Source organism: Lampris incognitus, chromosome 3 (assembly GCF_029633865.1).
Source record: "Lampris incognitus isolate fLamInc1 chromosome 3, fLamInc1.hap2, whole genome shotgun sequence".
Taxonomy (NCBI): domain Eukaryota; kingdom Metazoa; phylum Chordata; class Actinopteri; order Lampriformes; family Lampridae; genus Lampris; species Lampris incognitus.
In genome coordinates, this window is record NC_079213.1 from 65,090,491 (window position 1) to 65,113,517 (window position 23,027).

At 49.0% G+C, this 23,027-nt stretch overlaps 1 protein-coding gene across 5 annotated transcripts in view; it reads left to right on the forward strand.

Moving 5' to 3' along the window:
* The window catches only part of ddah1 (dimethylarginine dimethylaminohydrolase 1), a 107,070-nt gene that overhangs the window by 20,726 nt on the left and 63,317 nt on the right, over positions 1–23,027 (forward strand). The window contains exon 1 of one of the 5 annotated variants that reach the window (XM_056277959.1): positions 14,239–14,243. The exons of the other annotated variants lie outside the window; for them this stretch is intronic. The gene's annotated coding sequence lies outside the window, so the exon portion shown is untranslated. Of the gene's footprint in view, positions 1–14,238; positions 14,244–23,027 lie in introns of those variants that run through there. 5 annotated transcript variants of the gene reach the window in all.

Genomic DNA, 23,027 nt, shown 5'->3' on the forward strand with positions numbered 1-23,027 from the left:
AATATGGCTTACATGGCAACCTCTGTGATGTGGTTATTGAATCAGGATCAGATTTTGGAACACTGACCATATGCTAGGTTTTGACTTAGTCTTGTTTTTTCCTCTGCAGCTGTTTTTACTGGAGCTCCAAGAGTCCGTTTCACAACTAGGTGACACATATAAGTGTACTTGACATGGAATAACAACACTACAACACAACAATCTTCAGATATAGCCACAAGGGTTGACATATACAGGCGAAATAAGAGGCGATAAAGTGCAGTGCTGCAGGTGCTGCACGTACATTGCGATGTCAATGCTGAAAGGATGCTATATTGTTCAGCCCTAGCTCCACTGAAAAATATTCCTTCCTGCTTTTCCCTCTATCTTTCCACCTGTTTTTTGCGCTGTCCTGATCAAATCGGTGGTTTGTGCAAACTGGACCGGAGGTAGAGGAATGGGAAGCTTGACTTTGTGAAAGACATCTCTTGAGCATTTAGAATCGCTGGTCAATACCTTGTTTTGCCAAGAACGATAAATTACAGCTTGTTCAGCAGTCTTATGCTGCAACTGTAGGTTCATATCGTTGGGTTTCATCGTATTGGCTGCCCGAAGGACACCTCCAGTGGTCTTTGAGCTCATACAGCGGCGATGAAATGGTCTGTGTATCCACAGCACAGCACTTCCACAATGTTGTCAGCCGTCAAGATTTGACCATCTCCCACATTAACACGTGCTCGTATTCTCACCGCTCGGGACCCATCAGACACAGTCTCAGATACACACCTGCATCTTGAACAGCAACCTAATTCCTTTTTTCCTGCTCTACCACACCACATGTAGAGGTTGAATAGGTAAGTGTGATGTTGAAACTATCACTTTCAAGGGAGTTTGCGTGTCTTTTTGTGTTTGTTTGCAATTGGTCGGAGGCTTCGGGCATATTGGCCAGATTTATTCTGATGGAATCTAACCGGGCACGGTGGCGCAGTGGTTAACGCGGTTACCCCACAGAAAGAAGGTCCTGGGTTCGAGCTCCGGGGTAGTCCAACCTTGGTGGGTCATCCTGGGTCGTCCTCTGTGTGGAGTTTGCATGTTCTCCCTGTGTCTGCGTGAGTTTCCTCTGGGGGCGCCGGTTTCCTCCCACAGTCCAAAGACAGGTAGGTCCGGTGAACTGGCGGTACTAAATTGTCCCTAGGAATGAGTGTGTGTGTGTGTGTGTGTGTGTGTGTGTGTGTGTGGGCCCTGTGATGGTCTGGCGGCCTGTCCAGGGTGTCTCCCTGCCTGCCGCCCAATGACTGCTGGGATAGGCTCCAGCATCCCTCCCCGCAACCCTGAGAGCAGGATAAGTGGTTAAGACAATGGATGGATGGATGGATGGATGGACGGATGGATGGATGGACTCTAACTGACTGCTGCTGTGTGGCGGCACAGCATTCAGAAAACAGCGCCAGGTGCTGAGAAACAGGTGAGTGCATTACGCATGCGATCACTTAATAGCGGCCTTCACTTAAAGTCAAATAAGCTTCAGCGTCTGCAACATGCATGGCTGACATTTTTTGCTTTGCCCCCTAAACAGCAGAAATCAGTCGGAACTAACGAATACTAACGAAGATGAATATCCCACAACCGCTTTGATGACCTCTCTCTCTCTCTCTTGCTTGTTTGCTCCTATAACTCTGTCTATCCTGCTGTCTCTCTCTCTGTTTTTCTCTGTTTTCTATCTCGTTTCTATTCTATATTAACACCTACATGGCGCCTTCCCTCTCTTTCATGCCACACAACTGGAAAAACACCATCTGGCGACAGTCACCTTCATTGATCTGAGTAGATGCCGGGCCAAAGATGCTCCTCCGCCACGGGGGACATCAGTCCGGTCATCTCGGGGTCATCGTCACAGCTGCCAAATGTAAACGTTTGATTTTCAGAAGTAGTTTTTATTCAGGCCATTGCACATACTACATATTTCATACAGAATATCCCCCCCCCTTTCTCCCCCAGTTGTATCCGGCCAATTACACCTCTATTCCGAGCCGTCCCGGACGCTGCTCCACCCACCCTGCCGAGCCGGGGAACGGCTGCAGACTACCACATGCCTCCTCCGATACATGTGGAGTCGCCAGCCGCTTCTTTTCACCTGACACTGAGGAGTTTCACCAGGGGGACGTAGCGCGTGGGAGGATCACGCTATTCTCCCCCTCAAACAGGCGCCCCGACCGACCAGAGGAAGCGCTAGTGCAGCGACTAGGACACATACCCACATCCGGCTTCCCACCCGCAGACACGGCCAACTGTGTCTGTAGGGACGCCCGACCAAGTCGGAGGTAACATGGGGATTCGAACCTGCGATCCCCGTGTTGGTAGGCAACGGAATAGACCGCTACACTACCCGGACGCCCCACATTCTTTTTAATATACTTTGTGGTTTCCCCGGACTCTGCATGTATGTCACAGGCAACAGGGTTAAGATACCCGATACGTGCAAGCTTCCCTCCATTTTTCACAAAAACCAAATAGGACGGCCGAAGGCAAACGGACCGGCCCCCTCGGAAGCTTACATTTCTAAAATTACGGACGTCTACAACAACCGCCATCGGGGCGATTAACGTGCTCGGCGTCGATTCGGATTCTCTGACTTCCTGCCGATGTCGAACCACGTCCCCCCACTTGAGCTTCGTCCGGTAGAGAGTTCGAACCAGCGGCCTCGGCGGCTCTCGCCCGCTGTGGGAAATTCCTCCCGAGTGCTACTGTAACGTTAGGCATGTCAGTTCCAGTTCGGGCTGCCTCCGAAGCGCGGCGCCTCGCAGACACTGAGTGTATTGTAAACTCCTCACCCCTTCGCCTCCCATTACTCGCAGGGCTGGGTTTTGTATTTACATGTCAAGATTAAGCCCGCGTGAACCAGACCCCTGAGGTTCAGACGCGCGTTGCGTTGACCCCCCCCCCCCCCGACATCCGTTCCAGCGCACAGCCTAAAATAGACTGGCCTTTCGCGCTCGTAGTCCTCCAGGAGAAAATGAGCAACAGCGAGACTCGGGCCTTGACCCTGCTGAACCCAGAGACACACACACGCGAGTAAACAACGAGCCTATAACGGTGCGCGTAGGAATAAAAACTAAATTCAACATGCAGGAAAAAACAACAACAACATGTACCTGCAGACATTCCTAAATTCCCTCTCATTCCCTCCACCTCTCCCATACAGACGTACAGGTAAGCACGCCAGCTTCCGTCACATTGTTGGACGGCGTCCTGGGAGGACAAGCTAACGCAGGGCCCAGTCGTCTTTTCTAGCACACTATTTAGTCAGTGTAAAACGCACTCCGTCCAAGGAGCTGTCCAGGCATAACAAACACACGCTCACACACACGCACACGCAAAAAGACTGTTTCCACATCTGTTTGACTCTTATACATCATCACACAGAGCCAACATTGTTTCAAAATGATCCGTTTGACAAGAACATGGAGTGATTTGGCTCTGCGGCTTGCTCTAATTTATACTTAACCCCCCCCTCCAGCCCCCCCCCCCCGTCATTATGTCTCTCTGTTGTGCTCCCGTACCTCTTCTTCCTTTCGCTCGTGATATTTACCCCTATCCATCTTACCTACTCATCTATTTCCTTCTTTCCCCTTCCCCTGATAAACCGAAGGTGTTCTCAGTTTGGCAGATTTATGGGGATCACCCCCCCCAAAAAACCGAGGGGGAGTGTTTACTACTTCATCACGTCTTTTTGAATTGCGAACTGATTATAACTCACTGAAGCGGAGAAAAAAAGATTAAAAAGTAAAAAAAGAAAAGAAAAGCGAATCTTCGGAGAACACGTTCACGCGCCTGTTTGCAACGCGCTGACAGTCAGTCTCGCGTGAGCCACGGAGCGTGGCGAGCGTAGCCGGTCTTGTGAACTTACGTACTCTGCGTACCGCCTGCGCTGGGTTGGCCCCGCCCCTCGGCTTCTGGTGAAGGTTGTATATTTCGGACGTCAGGGGAGTCGTTTTCTTCCAGACGCTCATCATGAATTCGCGTTATTCTCCGATCAATTGTTCAGTGTGGATAACGCCTTCCCCGGCATCGTGCTGAAATAGTGAGTACTGCTCACATTGAATCTGACGGTGGGGGGTGGGGGACTCTCTGCTAAGTGCTCAGAGGTTCTCCCTAATTGAATTAAAGGCCTACTGTACCTGGCCCCGGTTTTCTACAGGGAGCAGACGGATTACTACTAGGCAGCGCCTCCCGCTGTGATTTATGCGCTAGAGGTAAATACCATTCATGTGGAAGGCGTTTAGAAATGACTGCTGATTTCCTTTTAAGAAGCCAGTAGGAGGTAAAAGACTTAGGGGGGGGGTATAGATAATCCCCGAAGGCGTTTTAACTTTGGGTCAGTTTACGCCATAGCGGTCACCTGGACATGATCTCAGATGGAAAGCACACCCCCACCCCCCCAACATAAAGATTTCCCCCCTTTTTTTCTCCCCAGTTGTACTTGGCTAATTACCCCCCTCTTCCGAGGGTGTACCGCGTGGGAGGATCACTCTATTCCCCCCAGTCCCCCCCCCCCCGACCAGAGGAGGCGCTAGTGCAGCGACAACAGCACATACCCACATCCGGCTTCCCACCCACAGACACGGCTAATTGTGTCTGTAGGGACGCCCAACCAAGCCGGAGGTAACACGGGGATTCGAACCAGCGATCCCCGTGTTGGTAGGCAACGGAATAGACCGCTACACTACCCGGATGCGCCATAAAGTTATTTTTTGTTTTTTTGTTTTTTTGAGTTCGACAGCTTGGACACTGACGTGCCTCTGAGAAAATGTGTAGATTGTAAATCCAGTTGTGAGCTTTCACCGTTTACTCGCAGCTCGGCACATTAAAGGTGGGAGTGTTGCAGTGTGTGCTTCCTAAGTCGGTGGTCTCAGTATTTTCCGTGCATTAAAAATCATATCTGGTTACGCGTCAGATTGCGTGACTCCATCTCATCGCATCAGCGATGCACAGAAGTGATTGAGTAGTTTAAATACAGTCAATTACTGTGGGTACTTTGACGCCGCATGACCTCCTTTCCTGTGTCATTTGTCTGGTGACAGCACCTACGTTTCTGTATTTTCCATTCACTTTCGCACATGTACCCCCCCCACCCCCCACCCCCATCTTTGGCTGTGGAGCGAGCGACTTCCGTGTGAATCTGTCAGTTCATTCACTGTAGGAGGCAGGAGGTGAAACCCAGGTGTCTAGTTTCTACCTCGGTCAGACGGTGAGTCAGGAGACCCTCTCTCGACCAGGCGTCAGAATGTCCTCACTGAGTCAGTAGGAGCGCGGTGTCGGCCGCCGGGAGGGCCGCTAATGTACTTCTGCGTCGTCCAAAATGTGCCATTTCCTGCACAGGTGGACTAAATAAAAGATCTCCCCGTCACTGTGCTAAATGTGTGGGGGCGGGGGGGGGGTGTCACTAAAAAGGCCGCCTAAAAGTACAGACTAGACGCGGCCCTTCCGCTGCCTTCAGAGGGACGTCGGCGGTACGACTGGGATTGCATGAACGTATTAATGATAATATTGATAAAATGAGTTTGTATGGCGCTTCTCATCTGCGGAGACAGATCTCGAAGCGCTTCACGTATAAGACTAAAGTAAAGGATTGTCTATATAATAAATAAATAAACCCGCAGATAATCCGCACCGACACTGGGAGAACACACAACTGGACCCAGGACTCGCTCGCTGAGCCGACCACTAAGCCGCCCTGTTGTCCCGCAGAGTTTCGGTAATATTCCACGTTTGTGGACTGTGAAGGCCACTCCAAACCCTTCATATATGTCATACCTGTGAGTACTGCAGAACTGATTTAACCTCTTGAAACTTTCCGTGCTTAGGTCTGCAAAAGGTCACTTAGACTGGGCATAACAGGACATATTGGACACTTCCTCCCGGTACTCTCACCCATGCCACCAAAGGGCCAAGCCTCGAGGTCGCTTATGCATTTCACACAGCGATGTGTGTTTGTTTTGCTTAGCAGCCGGGGCAATAGCAGCTCTGTTGCTAAAGGGCTAATACACTGTAGGTCTATTGCACACAAAAAAAGAGCAAAAGAATCACTTAGTAGCTCAGTCTCTGCAGTACCGGAGGGCCCGCCCATGCAGCGGCCAGGCTACTGCACCCTTAGATATTCTGAACACATGCCGAGCAGCTGTGTTATCAGCTGTAACGATGCTGTGTGTGTTTTATTTCAAGCTAATGGACGCAGAGCATTCACTCTCTTTCCGGGTGGGAAATTATTTGTATTGCTGCCGGTGTTTGAACAGTCGTGTGTGTGTGTGTGTGTGTGTGTGTTTGGGCGTGCATGTGTGTGAGGTCCCGAGCGACGGGGCAGGTAGCACGGCCGAGCAGAGAGGCGGTGTGCGTTGCCGCCCCTGTCTGCCCCGGGCCGTCACAGTGTGGTGAGATGTCCACTTGCAGCCTGTTCTCACGCCAAGGATCGTACTCAGAAAAAAAAACCTGCTTTTCTACCACCCATTCCCCCCCGATTACACACACACACACGCACACAAATACACATGTGAAAGACACATACATGCAAAATGCACACGTCAAGCGAGGCAGATGGACATGGGAAACACACACACTCAGCTGGATCTGCTGTCACAGCTGTTGTTTCAGAGGACCTGTCTGTTAATGGCTCATCCTCACAGCTCTTACACACTGTAAACCCCCACCGGCCCCGGCGTACGATTAGCCGAACCGCTCGCAAGCATGTTCTGCCACTTCTCCTGAACAGTGCCGGGGTCGAGTCAAAGCACGCGATGGCCTTCTGGTGGAAATCTGCGGCGTTGTTTTTGTGCCCCGTCCCTGAGAGCGCGCTGTGGGTTTCACAGAGTAGTTCAACCCGAGCAGACAAACATCTATTCTGTGCTCGATAAATGTATTTCCGTGGCTTTGGCTGGCTAGTCAAAGCTTTTTTTTTGATATACTTTATTGATTATTAGTTGTATTTATTGGGCCCTGCAATGGCATGGCGGCCTGTCCAGGGTGTCGCCGGGACAGGCTCCAGCATCCCCGCCACCCTGAGGGCAGGACGAGCGGTTCGGATAACGGGTGGATGGGTGGATATAGAGATTTAAACTGTCTTCAATAGAAAATTATACATGTCTATGTATGAAAAAATCATTAAGGTTTAATTTTTATTTTATTTATTTTTTATCAAATGTGACTGGGATCAGATTTTGGCATCAGGGAGGTTATCGGACACTGATACCGGTTCCAGAAGTTAGCCGGGCCATCGGAGATAGCCTCCCATCTGTATTGACGCGGTCCCTTTTTACAGCAGTTGGTGCTGGCTGCCATAGAAGCACTCATATGACTTGACTTCATGGTGGCTCTATGGGCGAAATGGCACACCACATTTTTATTTTTATTTTTTTTGGGGGGGGGGGTGTGCCAGTATATCTATCAACAGTCATTTTTGTTGCTAATTCTGTTCTTTAAAAGCCCACCCTGTCCTCAATATTGTTTTTTTTTTGGTCCAAGCTATTGATTCTTCTACCTCCTGCGAGCGATATAGCCGATGCACACACGCTCACCGCAGCTGTAGCAGGATGTAGTGCGGTGCAGCCGGCAGTGACCTTTACTGTTCAAATCAACACAGGTTAAAAGTTGCGTTGACAACACATTTTACAAGTCACGCAATAGCTGTGTTGTGTTATTAATGTGAAGTATGCATAGGTATTGGAAATGACACCTCCAATTAAAAGGGTACTTCAAAGAGGTGAGAGGACAAAGAGAGGCCAGAAGGTCGGTGGATGAAAAGCGGACACACACACACACACACACACACACACAGTTGGTGGGAATTGTGGTCCACCTGACAGGATGAGACACCGACCACATAAATCGACACTGAGAAGGCTTAGTCCATTTTTGGGGTGGGGGGTGGTGTCTGACACCAGACTCAAGTCTCTTACGTAGCGTCATCACCTCCTCTCCTCTCTTGTGTGTACACTCAGAGAGGCGTGCCCCGCTCGCAGGTATTTGACTGGGATCATCGTCTAATCCCTGCCGACGGGATGTTTGCTCAGATGGCAAGAGTTAACACCCCACATTGCATGGCAGGAGTGTGTGATGGCAGGGGCTGACGGTGGGAGGGTGTGTGTGTGGGGTGGGTGGGGGTGGGGTGGGGTCAAGGCAAGGCCGTGAAAATTGTTAGATTTGGGACACAGCATGGCAGGCGTTACGTAAGGATCTTTCCATTGTGTAACCGTGTTTGTTTAGCTTTCCGGCGAATAGTTTAGTAAAGGGGTGAATCTCGGAGAGAGCGACTCGAGAGGATACTCGGGCCTCAGAGGTGCTGCGGATGAAGTATTTCGTTGGCACGGCGCTCGGAAAAAAACATCAACGCTGTTGGGAAATGCTCCCAGGACTATACAGGGAGGTGGAAGACATTCCCCCTGTTTGACAGGGGTTTTGTTTTCAGATTCATGCAAGGAATCCTGCCAGTTTCACTGTTTATTGTGTTACTTCACTCTCCTCTGGTCAAGGATTAGTGCATGTTGCTGCCGCTTCCAGCCGTGGCACTTCACCTTCCCGTTGAGTGATCATATACTGGCTCGTGTAGTTATGTTTTTGAGCGGCTCGTGGTTGCACACACCACCTCCACAAGCTATAAACTGCCCTGATGGATTCAGCAGATTTGTCTTAATGGGTTTTCAATCTTTTGCACTAGGGCCGCGCCGACAGACAAGTACATCAGGGGTCGGCGGCGGGCTAAATCCACTGCAGGTGGACTCCTCTTGGCCCGTTTCAGTTGCATTTCTTTTGGGTCGCCTGAACTTCTGCATTTTCAAGCGCTCAAGGCAGCAAACGTGAGGCCCGGACAGGCACGTGTGCCATGAACAGTCCCGGCCGCGGGCCAGGGGGCTCCGTTCAGGATGTGCAGCCCCCGCCGGCCGACGACGCAAGCCCCCTGCATATTAAACGAGGCGCGCGGTTGGGCTGGCTGATGCAGAGCATTTTGACAGCCTCTCGCTCGCTTCTTCGTCTGGAAGCTGCAGGTGACAGCATGAGTCACTCGTCCAAAACGTGCTCGCTGATTCTCCTTTACTGACGGCGGGCAGGCGAGTCAGGCGTTCCGGCTGAAGGTTATCATCAGCGCTGAGGTGTCTGCTCGTCTGTCTCTGCCAGCGCGTCGACAGCTGCTAATTGGAGGGAAAGGCGTTGATCGAAAGTAGAATTTCGACACATCGCCCAGCCCATACTTGTACTACGAGTGACCCCGTGTTGCTCAGCAGGTAGGGCGTTGTTGTGGATCTTAATGGGTTTGAGGTCAGGTGCTGTTCAGTAGTAAGATCTCGTCATCGTGACCCCCCAAAAAGGGCATGTTTGGGGGCTTCTGATCAGAGGAGATGCCCCCCCCGTCCCTCGGAACACCCCTCGCTAAGCCGTACACTTAAGGAGGGAGGGGTGTTCCGCCAAAATGGCCCCCATCTCTCCCAAATACCAGCTACCGGATTATTCAGTTGTTTTCATTTCCAAGCAGCAAATGTTCCTGGCGCGGTGCCGTACTGTCGCCTGTACGGCGTCGCTACCCAAGCGTCGTTTTCAGGGAACAGAAACCGAATGACTGTCGGGTTACTAACGGTTCCAGGCCCCCCCGCTCCCCGAGACACTACATGTCTCTGGCTCTGGTAAGCCACTGGCAACCCGGAGGGGTCAGCGTTTTAGGAGCCGGGGGGAAATCAGCCCTGACAGAATGACAAGCTCCTCCGCTCCTTAGCGCTTACCATAAACTCATCTAATTGCTTTGCGGCTCCAAACCCACAATAAGAATTCATCATCTGGGGCCCAGAGCAGTGGGAGGCTCACGGAGACTTCCGGAAAAGAAAAACAAAACACTCAGGGGGGGAAAAATTATAATAGCATAAATGGAGAAAAGACACACACACACACACACACACACACACACACACACACACACACACACACACACACACACACACACAGCCAACCAAAAAATGACATAAGAACACAAAATATACACAGACATGCAAGTTTAAGTTTATTTTTCGTTAAATCAAAACTTTCTGCCCTTGCAGAAGTTAATGTGTACACGCACACACACACACACACACACACAGACTCCACACTTCCTCTTTGTGGTTTTTTTTAAAATCCGCTCAGCGGGGGGCCAAATGTGCCGAGTAGCGTGGCATTTCGTGAATGCACGTGGCCGTGCGCATATGCATGTGTGTCGGTGTATCTCTGTCATTAGAGAAGGTTAATAATAATAACTCCGCGGGTGGGGTATCGCACTCAGCCAATCTCTCACTTGCTGCCAGGCTTCAGCCAGAACAGCCCTGGCAGGTGATCACAAGCTGGAGGCCGAGGGGTCAGGAAGGCAACCGCTCAGCCGTAATACCGCCTCCGGCCTTCGGCGTGGCCCTGGCAGGAGGAGATTGCTCCGATCGGTCGGCGAGCAGGATGAATCATCACATTAGCGCGCCGGGAAGCCTGTTTATCAGAGCTGCCTAATATTAGTTATCATCACACACGGTGATATGAGCTAGGGCTCTTTTCCCCCCACAAATACAGCTTTATTTTCATTAATATTGTCAGTAATTTCAAATTAAATGATCTAACATGCAGAGGAAAAGGCCTAGAAGGTGGATTGGTAGCTCCTGATTTTATATACTTGAATAGATACTTAAGGGAGACCCTTAAGTAAACCCTTAAAAAAACCTAAACTTTTAAAACCTTTTTTTTTTTAACTTTTAAACCTTTTAGTAACTCATAAGGAAACCCTTAATGAAACCCTTAAGATAAGGAAACTCTTAATGAAACCCTTAAGGGTTTCCTCCTGGAAACACATTCATTCATTCATTATCTCAAGTTCAAGTACTTTATTTGTCACATGCACAGAAATACAAAGTAAAACATGCAGTGAAATGAAGGGGGTACTCTGTATGTCATTAGGTGAAAAAAAAAAACTTAACCGCTTATCCTGCTTTCAGGGTCGTGGGGAAATTTTTTTTATCTTTAACCCAGTTTTTATTTTTATTATTTACAGTAATGTGCAGAGAATGTAAAACTGTCTATTGTCTCATTAATGATCATGTTCATGTTCAGGCACAGGTTACAGTCTTAAACTTAATGACCCATAGTAAACATGTTAATGTTGTCAGATCGGCTACATTATATAAACGATAAAATAAAGATCTTTTGTGCGTTGTGGCAGCTCTTATCAAATGTAACCTTTTGGTCTGTGACTCAGTATGGTTCAGTTTCAGCCATTAAAAGTGATACACAAGCGGTGGTTCTCTTAAAGAGCAGAACATATTCTGAGAGAGGAGGAAGAAACTACCACTCAAGTCTGGGGATCTTCAACAGACAAAACATGTGAACTGTGATAGGCTACATAGGGGATAAGACGTTACTGTGATAGGCTACATATTGGATAAGATGTTACTGTGATAGGCTACATAGTGGATAAGGCGTTACTGTGATAGGCTACATAGTGGATAAGACGTTACTGTGATAGGCTACATAGTGGATAAGATGTTACTGTGATAGGCTACATAGTGGATAAGACGTTACTGTGATAGGCTACATAGTGGATAAGATGTTACTGTGATAGGCTACATAGTGGATAAGACGTTACTGTGATAGGCTGCATAGTGGATAAGACGTTACTGTGATAGGCTACATAGTGGATAAGACGTTACTGTGGTAGGCTACATAGTGGATAAGACGTTACTGTGATAGGCTACACAGTGGATAAGACATTACTGTGATAGGCCACATAGTGGATAAGGCGTTACAGCCCTGTCGCTACTCGACTCTAAGATCATCCATCCATTCATTATCTAAGCCGTTTATCTTACACAGGGTCGCGGGGATGCTGGAGCCTATCCGGGAAACACAATAATACAATAATACAAAAAACACAATAACAACTTTTTGGGGTTGTCTTCATGGACATTCTCTCAGAAACCACTTGATTAGATGAAGACAGATCCTCTTCCTAACATTAATCCTAAACTTAACCGCTGTAATTATACTTGCCATTACTACTGCATGAAGATGAACTCTTGTGTTGAACTCTTGCATTGCAGGACATCTTCAAGTTGTGTACCGCTTGCTGATAAAGTCAACCAGCAGTCCTCGCCAGTCACATGGAGACTTTCCGACCCTCCCTTCTCACAAGACTACCCCAGAGAGTCTAGCTGGCTAATACCGGCATGTCGCGTTTCTATTCGCCTCGTATTTTATTGGTGTAAAACACTGGACCCCCTGTGTGTCCTCTACGTCGCATGGGTCTCGGCATCTCTGATGCCCCCCTTATTTAGGGGGCAATTCGGAAGGGATTGATCTTAATGTTTGTTTTACCCCAGAGGTAAGAAAGCGTAGATTTTCTCCTTCAAAGCGGTCATGTGATGCGTTTCTTTTTTGTTGAATTTATCACAAGGGGACCAGTTCTACCATCCTAGGAACAGCTCAAAAAGGTTTTTCATAGTTTTTTTAACGAGCTCAAAAAAAAACAAACTTTTTTTGAGCTTTTTGATGATAATTAAGCCGTTTTGAAAATAATTATTAGCTTTTTGATAATAATAATGGAGGGCGGCACGGTGGCACAATGGTTAGCACCGTCGCCTCACAGCAAGAAGGTCCTGGGTTCTGGGTTCGAACCCCAGGGTAGTCCAACCTTGGTGGGTCATCCCGGGTCGTCCTCTGTGTGGAGTTTGCATGTTCTCCCCGTGTCTGCGTGGGTTTCCTCCGGGTGCTCCGGTTCCCTCCCACAGTCCAAAGACAGGTAGGTCAGGTGAATCGGCCATACTAAATTGTCCCTAGGTGTGAATGTGTCGGCCCTGTGAAGGTCTGGCGGCCTGTCCAGGGTGTCTCCCCGCCTGCCGCCCAGTGATTGCTGGGAGAGGCTCCAGCATCCTCGCGACCCTATGTAGGATAAGCGGTTTGGGTAATGGATGGATGGAGGTACTTAAGGGAGTCTAGTGGTTCCTGCTCCTCTGGAATAAACTGTGTTCCTGAGTCCGTCTAACCGAAAGTGCAGCTTTAGGTATGGTCCGGTGCTATTTTGATAGGGTGGAAAAATGGAGAAAATGTATAAATGTATAAAGAAACGGCATGCAACTGGCTCAATAACGGCTCCCTGCAGTCTGCAGGGCAGCCAGTCGTGGTACGGCTACAGTTTCCTCACAGGGCTTTCTAATCACCTCAGCATGTGGACCAGTGCTTTAACGAAAGGTGGTTATTTCAGCTGTCTCAATGAATGGATGGCTCGGCCATGACATTAAAACATTAGCTAGTGTGTTTACATGTGACACAGTCAGCTCGGCCTTAGCCAGCCTCAGAGGAAGAGCCGAAATGTGATGATGACTGAGACAGAACAAGCTGGATTAGGCTCCTAAATTGGGCTTTCTTGTGGTTTTAAACACCACAACGTGTAAGAGCCCTGGTAGGGGTTTAATACTGACTGATCCGGTGCCTGAAGAAAAGCTTGGGAGATCCCTTGTTGCTACACCGATGAAACGGGTTATCACAGCACAGCTACTGGAAAGAATCTGCTGCCCTGTCTTCACTTCCATTTGGTTCCTCTCCTTCTCAGTCCACAGTTCATTTAGCAGGGCTTTGCACGTGGCCACCGTCATTTAGAAAGGATTTTAAATTACACTGCTGTCATATTGGGGAACTAGTCCAGCTCCGGTTTTGACCGGCGGCGGGCTGAAAGCTCTGCGACAGCTACATAATGGCCCTGAGATGCGTGACGCTAATTGTCCATAAAGCAAAACATCTGCTGGCTGCCAAAGCAAAGGCATTAGATGATGGTGTGGACTGTGGTGGACATGGTTTAGAAAGCCTACGGCATTACCGGCAGTCTACCCTGTACACGTCTCGTCCAGAACAGAGACGTGATCGAGCAGAGCGTGCACAGAAAAATTGGGGACGCTGCCCCCCCCCCGCAGATAACGTCCACAACCTCCGTGATGAATTCACTTCACAAGTACTCACAAGTAGCGGCCACATAATCACAACTGTAACGCGATGCATATAGCCTGAGCTCTTCCACGCCACCCTGTCTCCATGTGTCCGTGGAAGAGCAGACACACACACACACACACACACACACACACACACACACTTGCTGGTTGTCCATCGTGCCCGATGATGACCATCTTCTTCTATTTGTGGGTCCTTTGAGGACTCAGATAGCAGAAGATACCTGCGCAGCAGAGATGGTTTTTAAAGTGGCATGGGGGGTGCGCTTCTCCCAACGCCACATGACTTGATTGTAGAGGAGATGGTTCCGATGGCAAGGGGGATCCCTAGACGACCGGCACCTCCACACAACTGCAGGGGGCTGCCGGAAATCCAGTTTTTCGGAAACCGCCTCGAAGCATACCGCCACAGCTTGCTTTTCTGTTGGGGTAAGCTCCCTTAGCCTTATGTCTTCCCAGACTCACCCACAAGGCAGCGGGGCAGTGGTTGATAGGTGCCAGGGTGTGTCCACCAGGGTGGGCCTGCACACCATATCTCTGGGGCCCACTGCTGCTCCGAGATCCCCTGCCAAGTTAGCCTGGGGCCGCAAGACCCCAGTTACCACGTGTGGCCACGGGGAGGCCTGGCAGGAGTCTTGGTGAAGGAGAGGCTATGTACTGGCAAGGGAAGGCTTACACGCTAGGATGCTTCCCTATTCGCCACAAAGGCTAGCCAGCGGCAGCAAGCTAAGGGCAGGAAGGACACAAGCGGGTTGGAAGAACACATGCACCTTCCCTCCAACTACACACTGCTGCACTAGACGCATCACAACACCCTGTGTGTATGTACACACACACACACACACACACACACACACACACACACACACACACACACATAGACACACATAGACATAAACATATGCACACATGTGCAGATAATGTCCAAAAATGCACACATACACACACACAATGCAGAAATAAGTCTTCGTCAGTAGAGGTGAGCCTTGAGGATGCTGAACCAGCGGATCAGGATCCCTCTTCCTCACATGCTAAACGGTCCTTACTCCCTCCCCCACCCCCACCGAATACACAGAGGCAGACAAGAGATTTACACAATATGAGATAAGAAGACCAAAACGGCGGACTAACAAACACCACATAACCTCAAAGGTTCGTCTTGCGCACTCAGAAAACACAGGCGCAGACATCCTCTCCAGACACACACATGCACACACACACACACACACACACACACACACACACACACACACACACACACACACACACACACACACACAGCTCTGTGTATCCTTGCAGCACATAATGAATAAACTTTCGTGTCTGCTTCCTGTTTGCCAAGGTCACGGGCGGCGGTCAGTGACCGGCTATGGCAGATCCCAGAGTTCCCTGTTACAACTCCGGAATATGTTACTGATGAACGACCTGGTAGGTCAGGCCAAAAAAGCAGTTATTCTCTATATTACCTGGTGTTTGTCTGTGTGTGTGTGTGAGAGATGGTGAGGGAATGCTTCACCGTTCATTGCCCCCAGAGTTAGACCGAGTGCCTACTCTGCACATTTTGAACAGTGAGCAACTCGCTTGTTAATTGAAACAAAACACCCTCTCGTTAAGGCTAAATCGTATCTGCAGCGACACCTCGGCAATTCTGCTTTGCGTTCCCGTCAGAGAGTTTGATAAATGCCCCAGTTAAGACCGCTAATCCACCACTGCTGCACTTTTCCCCCCCGCGTCAGAAACTAATGGCTGGCGCGTTTCTGGACCACGCACGCTGCAGCCATTATCAGGAATCGGGAGCATTTATTTGTCATTTCGTGCCATGCACCCGCGCCGCACACATGAAATGAAATGAAATATCGTTTCCCCCCCCCAGCCCACAGCCGTGCAACACAAAGACAAAAACACATATCCAAATTACAAAAAACTATAAAAACATATATCCAGCCATCCATCCATCCATTATCTGAGCTGCTTATCCTGCTCTCAGGGATGCTGGAGCCTATTCCAACAGTCTTTGGGCGGCAGAGGTGTAAAAACCAGGTCCAGAAAGTATAAGTCCAAACCATGTATCTGCTCTACTCAATGCACTACACCAGCAGGTTCTAGTCAACAGCATTCCTCAACTAGGTAGGGAAAACTAGCTAATGAAACCAGCTGGTTTAGTAACATGGTTGGAGCAAATACACGGTTTGGCATTTACTTTCTGGACCTGGTTTTTACACCTCTGTTGGGCGGCAGGCGGGGGAGACACCCTGGACAGGCCGCCAGTCCATCACGGCCGACACACACACACACATTCACACCTAGGGACAATTTAGTACAGCCGATCCACCTGACCTACATGTCTTTGGACTGTGGGAGGAAACCAGAGCCCCCGGAGGAAACCCACGCAGACACGGGGCGAACATGCCAACTCCACACAGAGGATGACCCGGGATGACCCACCAAAGGTGGACTACCCCGGGGTTCAAACCCAGCACCTTCTTGCTGTGTGAGGCGACCACGCTAACCACTGCGCCACCGTGCCGCCCATAACATATATCCAGCATGTCAAAAAAATTTTTTTTCACTGTCCTAGAGAGCGAACCACCAGGGAACTGCCAGTTTGCATTGGCTAGCAGTTAGCTTAGCCTGCCCCGCTTCCGCGTCCTGTCAGACTGCCCTCGATGTTTCCTCTTGGGGTGCAGCTCCAGGCAGGGCCATGCTCCCTGGGCCCACAGGATGCTGCAGACCAAGCTGTCCCAGCCCATCCAGAGCCAGCTCTCCCAGCCATCAGACGAAGACACAAACTTAGTGGACAAAGACCCTGCGTGGACGGTACTGGGTGAGGCCGCCGCGAACGTGAATCACATACTTCCCACACCGGAAGCGTGTCGCTGCAAAAATGGAGCATGAAGCCAGATGTTGAAAAGAAATCATAAACTAACGAGCGATGAAACGTATCCGTCAGTAAACATTGTATCCAGATGAACTGATTCCACCTTCTGTGATCTTCTTACCGGGATTACTGAGCATGCATCCAGACATGAACGGCCCCATCTTACCCGATACGCTGGTGAGGACATGTTTATTTCTTTTCAGTTCGGTTACGGACATTTCTGGAGGAGTGAGCGTTGTCTTCTGCAGCTGCCGAACATGTAGAACTCGCTCTTAATCTCCCACCGTGACACATTACATCACAATATCAGCCTTACTCTCCATAGAGGTCAGTGAACGAAATGAAATTACTGCATTTGTGTGGTACATTTTCTGATCTGCATCACATGGGGGGTCCCGGTGGGAATCACACCCCCCCTTTTTTTTTTTGCAGTTTCAGAGCCATACTCATGATATACAGTGGGCACAATACTAACACAGATAATTCATGGAAACTTTACAATTTGTAGTTTATGATAACTTGTTTCTTTTTTTTTGGGGATCCCCCCCCCTTTTTTTCTCCTCAATTCCACCCGGCCGATTACCCCACTCTTCCGAGCCATCCCCGGTCACTGCTCCACCCCCTCTGCCAATCCGGGGGAGGGCTGCAGACTACCACATGCCTCCTCCGATACATGTGGAGTCGCCAGCCGCTTCTTTTCATCTGACAGTGAGGAGTCTCGCCGGGGGGGGGGGGCACAGCGTGTGGGAGGATCACGCTATTCCCCCCCCAGAATAGGTGCTAGTGCAGCGACCAGGGCATGTACCCACATCCGGCTTCCCGCCCACAGACATGACCAATTGTGTCTGTCAGGATGCCCGACCAAGCCGGAGGTAACGTGGGGTTTCGAACCGCCAATCCCCGTGTTGGTAGACAACGGAATAGACCGCCAAACCACCCGGACACCCTCGATAACTTCCTTTTGAACAGTCACAAACACCCGCCCCGTGTCGGAGTGGTCTTTTGTGATGGTTGCATATCTTCACCATGGCCTCACCGTTGAGCCGTCTGTCTGCATGTTCTTCACTGGCACATCCTGCGATATGAAATGCTGAGCTGTATTCCACACGACATAGTAACATGTTTATTCCTCAAAATTAGGTTACATACAACCTTCCAGTGCGGTTCCTTTCTTTATTTATGTTCCTCTCCTCTCACCATGACACTGAGGCCTTGCCTTACACAATCATTATATCCTCTGTGACCTTACATACCTCATGCAAAGAGTGAAATGTCTAACCTCAAAGCTTCTGTGCTGCTGAGGTCAACGCATCCATGATTGCTCAATCACATTACGCGTTGTTTAATCATTTGTTCAAACGTTTTCTATCATTGGCTTAACGGTGGGCATCGTCAGCAATCTGCATATTTGCCAAGTTGCTAATGGATGCTGCGGCTCCTGCAGACTGCGGCGGTCAGAACAGGGAAATGGCATAAAAGTAAACATGGATTTTATTTGCGAGAAGAAAAAAAACAACAAACAAACTTGGGGATCCTTAGTTGTGCCGCCCCCGCTCCCATCTCCAACAGCTCTTCTCCGTCACCTCTTGGCCCTTTGCAGCCGTGATCAAACCACGAGCAAAACAAGCCCGCAAAACTGCGGAGTACAGCTGTGTGTGTTTGGATTTTCAAGCTGTTGCAGTGTCGTCATGTAAATCGGCCGCCGGCTTGAAAGGATTACCGAGAGGTTCGCTCGAAAGTGTTTACATTAGAGGCGAAGACAACAGAAGGGGCAGAAATCCGACCAAGTGTTAGGCCGTCCTTAAAGTTCTTCGGACAAGGTTGCGGTTAAGGGCTTTTGATAGCGTTGTCACCGAAAATGGCTGGATGGCAGCGAGGTTGTCGCAGAGTGATAGCGGTGTGTATTTACAGTTTTGTAAACCTGTCAGGGGCATGTCTCCATCAGGATTGCGCGGATGGCTTGGCTCATAGCTCATGAGGCAGCCACCAAAACGCTGACCTGACCTCGTGACCTTAGATTGGCCGGGCATTACATCAGCCCCTAAAAAAAACCCACCCACTCTCTCACCCCCCCTCTGTCTTTCTCCCTCTCACTCCCCCCCACTCACTCACTCACTCACACACAAATGCACAGCTGTGTGCTTTTTGAATGCTGTCATCCACCTAAAATAATGCCCCCCCCCCCCGCCGTGTTCCCGATGGCATTCAGAGCCGTATCTGCAGAACCATCAGGTAACGTCAGTCTTCCTCCCCTGACCCCTGTAATGACTCTGACCCCGCTCTGGCATTCCTTCCAACACCCCCCCCCACCCTTACCATCCCCACATCCCATGCACCCCCCCCTCCTCCATATGTCTGTGAGGAAGGTAAGAGGATGACATCATCAGCATCGGAAGCCGCTCTTCGCCCCTAGACTAAATGTTCCAGTGCTCAGCTCCCCACGTAGTCCTTTGTCTTCTAACCTCCCCTACAGCCTGTTAGACATAAACACAGCAGGGCAGGAAGAGGTGAGGGGCAGCATACAGACCAAAATATAGAACCTGATAGACTAAACCAGCTCATCAGACAGTGTGGGCGAGGGGGGGGGTGAAAAAGAGATCGAGACAGACAGAGTTGGGGTCTAGTCAAGGGAACAAGGTCAGAAAATCAAGTTTTTCTCCCTCGCACACCTTCTGTCTCTCTCGCTCTCTCGCTCTCTCTCAGTGACTGTCTCTCACTCACTCCCTCTCTCTCTCTCTCTCTCCTTCTAAGAATCCCGCTCTGGCACTAGTGCAGTCCCAATCACGACACCTGCTTTCTCCATCAGCTCCTTCTGAACCGTCCCACTCGCCGCGGAGCGAGCGCTGCACTGTTGCACGGCCCATTGACTTCAAACACAAGCTGCTCCAGGAATGATAATGACAGAAACATACCTGGAAAAATAGGTTTGCCCTCCAAGACTACACCACTTCGCTTGTACTGCTGGTCTTTACTTTCCTCTTTTATTACTTGCATCGGTGCATTTTTAGTGCCCACGGCGATTCGAATGCCCTCGCCCTCTGCCCGTTTTACCACGGTGCAGACTTGGTCGGCTGTGCTGGGTGGGTGCGAGGCAGGAGTTAAGGCCTGTACCGAGCGTTGGCTGGGGAGTGCTCTGTCCCAGGAAGCACACCTGTCCCACACACACACATTCTGGAAGCCTGTGAGATATTCCCACTGTGCTCCACTTTACATTCCAGTCCTGTGACAGCATGTCTGCTTTTATATGATCATATTTGTGATAAAAAAAAAATCGCTCTTTGAAATTCATATTCATTCTCAAGGCAGTCCTGCGTGTTCGAAAAAAAAAATCCCCAAGGTGTGTTTTTCGAGCAGTTAATGAGGTCAATACTGTTCCACAAGCGTTCAGGCTGATCAGTCTGATTCTTGACAGCTGCAATGCTATTGATTATTTTACTATTGATCTCATTTTTTATTTTTGCTTTGCTGTTTTTTAAGGTCACATTTTATGCTATTTTTATGGTATTTTTTTTGGGTGGGAGCAAGTTAGAAAGATGGTTGAAAAAGCTTGGGTTTGACATGTGACTAGCTAGCCATCTATCGATATGCCCCGGAAGTCAGTGGTGTTATCCAGACCACATACAATCAATTAAGGTGCTTTCCAGTTGGAACAAAAAAAAAAAAATGAAATTTTGATTGTGTTATGGAAGCTTGTTCATATGGTGGTGCAGTGGTTAGCGCGGTCGCCTCACAGCAAGAGGGTCCTGGGTTCGAACCCCGGGGTTGTCCAACCTTGGGAGGTCATCCCAGGTCCTTTCGTTGTTGAGTTTGCATGTTCTCCCCGTGTCTGCGGTGAGTTTTCTCCGGGTGCTCCGGTTTCCCCCGCCATCAAAAAGACATGCATGTTAGGGTTAGTACCCCTGTCTGTGCCCCTGACCAAGGCGTGGCAAGACGAAGTGGAGTTGGTGCCCGAGTGCTGCATGGCGGCTGCCCACTGCTCCTAGCTACACAGCTAGGATGGGTTGGGGAAATTCTTCCTCTGCATTTAGTAAAATAAGAATAAATAAGTAGTAAAAAAATAGTAAAATAAAATAAATAAGTAGTAAAATAAAAATAAATAAAAAATATCCCAACCATGCATTGTCTTAATGAAGTGGGCATACTACATACTTTAAAGCATAGGGTTTCAAATTCTGATATTTGAAAAGATGATTATTAGTCAACAGCGAACGTCGTTAACAGTGCCAGTTTCTCTTTTAGCCTCACAGCTTGGGCGAACATTAAAAAAAAAAACTGAAATGATGGATGTCTTTAAGCGTGCTGAATAATCTAGGTAAATAAACTGGGTTACTGTTCCATCCCCTGTTCCAAAATGATGGGTGGCTGCTCCCTTTATGACGTGATTACATCACACTTGTCAACATGTTTGCAACTTTCCAGATAAACCGGCAAATAGTTGGAATGTCATGCATCCCATCAGTGGAATGCTGTCACTGGCGCTCCATGGTATCAGGGCCTCCTGAGGAATGCAGCAGACCTCTCAGTCATCACCTGCTTGGAGCTGGTCATGGTCACCAGTAGATATGGAGTTGGAGAGCTTGACTATCTAAGGCTCTGGTGCTGGTTATGGATCGTGACTCAGCCTTCCTATTTTGCAACCGCATCAGACATCCTCACAGATCCGGTATAAATAGAAAGGACACTTCCTGGCGTTCCATGGTAATGTTATTTGTTTCATCACAGTGCCCCCCCAGTATAATTTCCCTCGGAATAGCCATTGTTTCAACTATGGACGTTGCGTGAGACTTGGTGTTGAAATGCTCCACTGCTGCCAGCGGTATGAAGTGCAACAATGCATTTTGCCATAGTGACTCATCGGCTTGTCCTGCACCTCACCCATATCCATGACAACTGGGAAAATGGATAAACAAGAAATGTTATTTAATAGGTAATGGCCCCTGCATCCACTCTAGCTCTGTGGAGTGCTCCCATTGGCTGGATGTCTATGGTTACGGCCAGTGACCCAAGTGCCTGGCCATTTATGGAGCCTCAGAGAGACCGTGCAGAGTCACTGTCACACACGGTGTCCGGCAGAGGAAGCAGATGACTAATATGATGGTTAACCTTTTACAACTGTAATCTACTGAAATAGAGCAGAAATGCAAAATATGCATCCTCTACAGCTGAGCATTTTGTGTGTGTGTGTCATAGAATACCATATTTGACAATATTTGACTCACATCTCTGCAAAAGTCCATCGTGCTTCCTTCCGTCTTTGGAAATTAGCCTTGTCACAGTCAGCGTTCAGTCTCCAAATCTCTTGACAGCTTTTTTTTAAAATTATTATTATTTTATCGTTTTCCCCAAGAGGATGTGCGTATGGATGTGGAGCAGGAGCACAGTAATGAAAATGCTATGTTCTTCCATTGTTGCTCCTGCTCGAGGATAATAGCTAGTAAAACAAAGGAATTAACACGTTCCAGGATTGTTTCTGGCGGAGAATAGTGTTACGCATGTCATTTGTTCCATCGTGTCAGACCCATTTTGTCTGTTTCCTGCTGCCTTAGAGAGGAAGTGCTCCTTGATAAAGGAAAATACAACCATGATTTTCACAATTGGACTATTCTGTGTTGATCCAAGCTCTCTACATAAATAGGAAGAAGTGAATACGCTGCCAGGTTTTTTTTTTTTCGTTTCTCATTATTCTTCCTGTAGTTTGGCAGAGGAATCCATAATTTTCCTTTGACTAACACTGCTCATTGGTCCCACTGTCAGGGTAATCCTCTCAGACTGAGCCAATGACGTCATGCGTGATAACAACGAGAGAAACCTTCGGTTTGCACAGGGAAACCTTCTACATATAAACAGCCAGAAATCATAACAAGGTTAAAGGGATTGGGAATGATTTTGCCATGATGTCCAAGGAGAATGTTCCTACGAGATCTTTCCCCCTTGCGGTGGCTGCACACGCATGGGAACATTTGGTCCTGGTTTGCAATGCTTATACCATTAAACGAAAGCTGGTCATGCTTGGCCCAGTTACTCCAAGCAGGAGTTCAGCTCGGTTTCTTCGTGAATGGCGAAACAGTTCGCCTCCAACACCAGACTCCCCCCCCCCCCCGCATACCACCCCTAACTAATACCAGGAGCTTTTCCACTGAATCTGGCCCTCCTTCACTTGTAATCACCACTCAGCAACT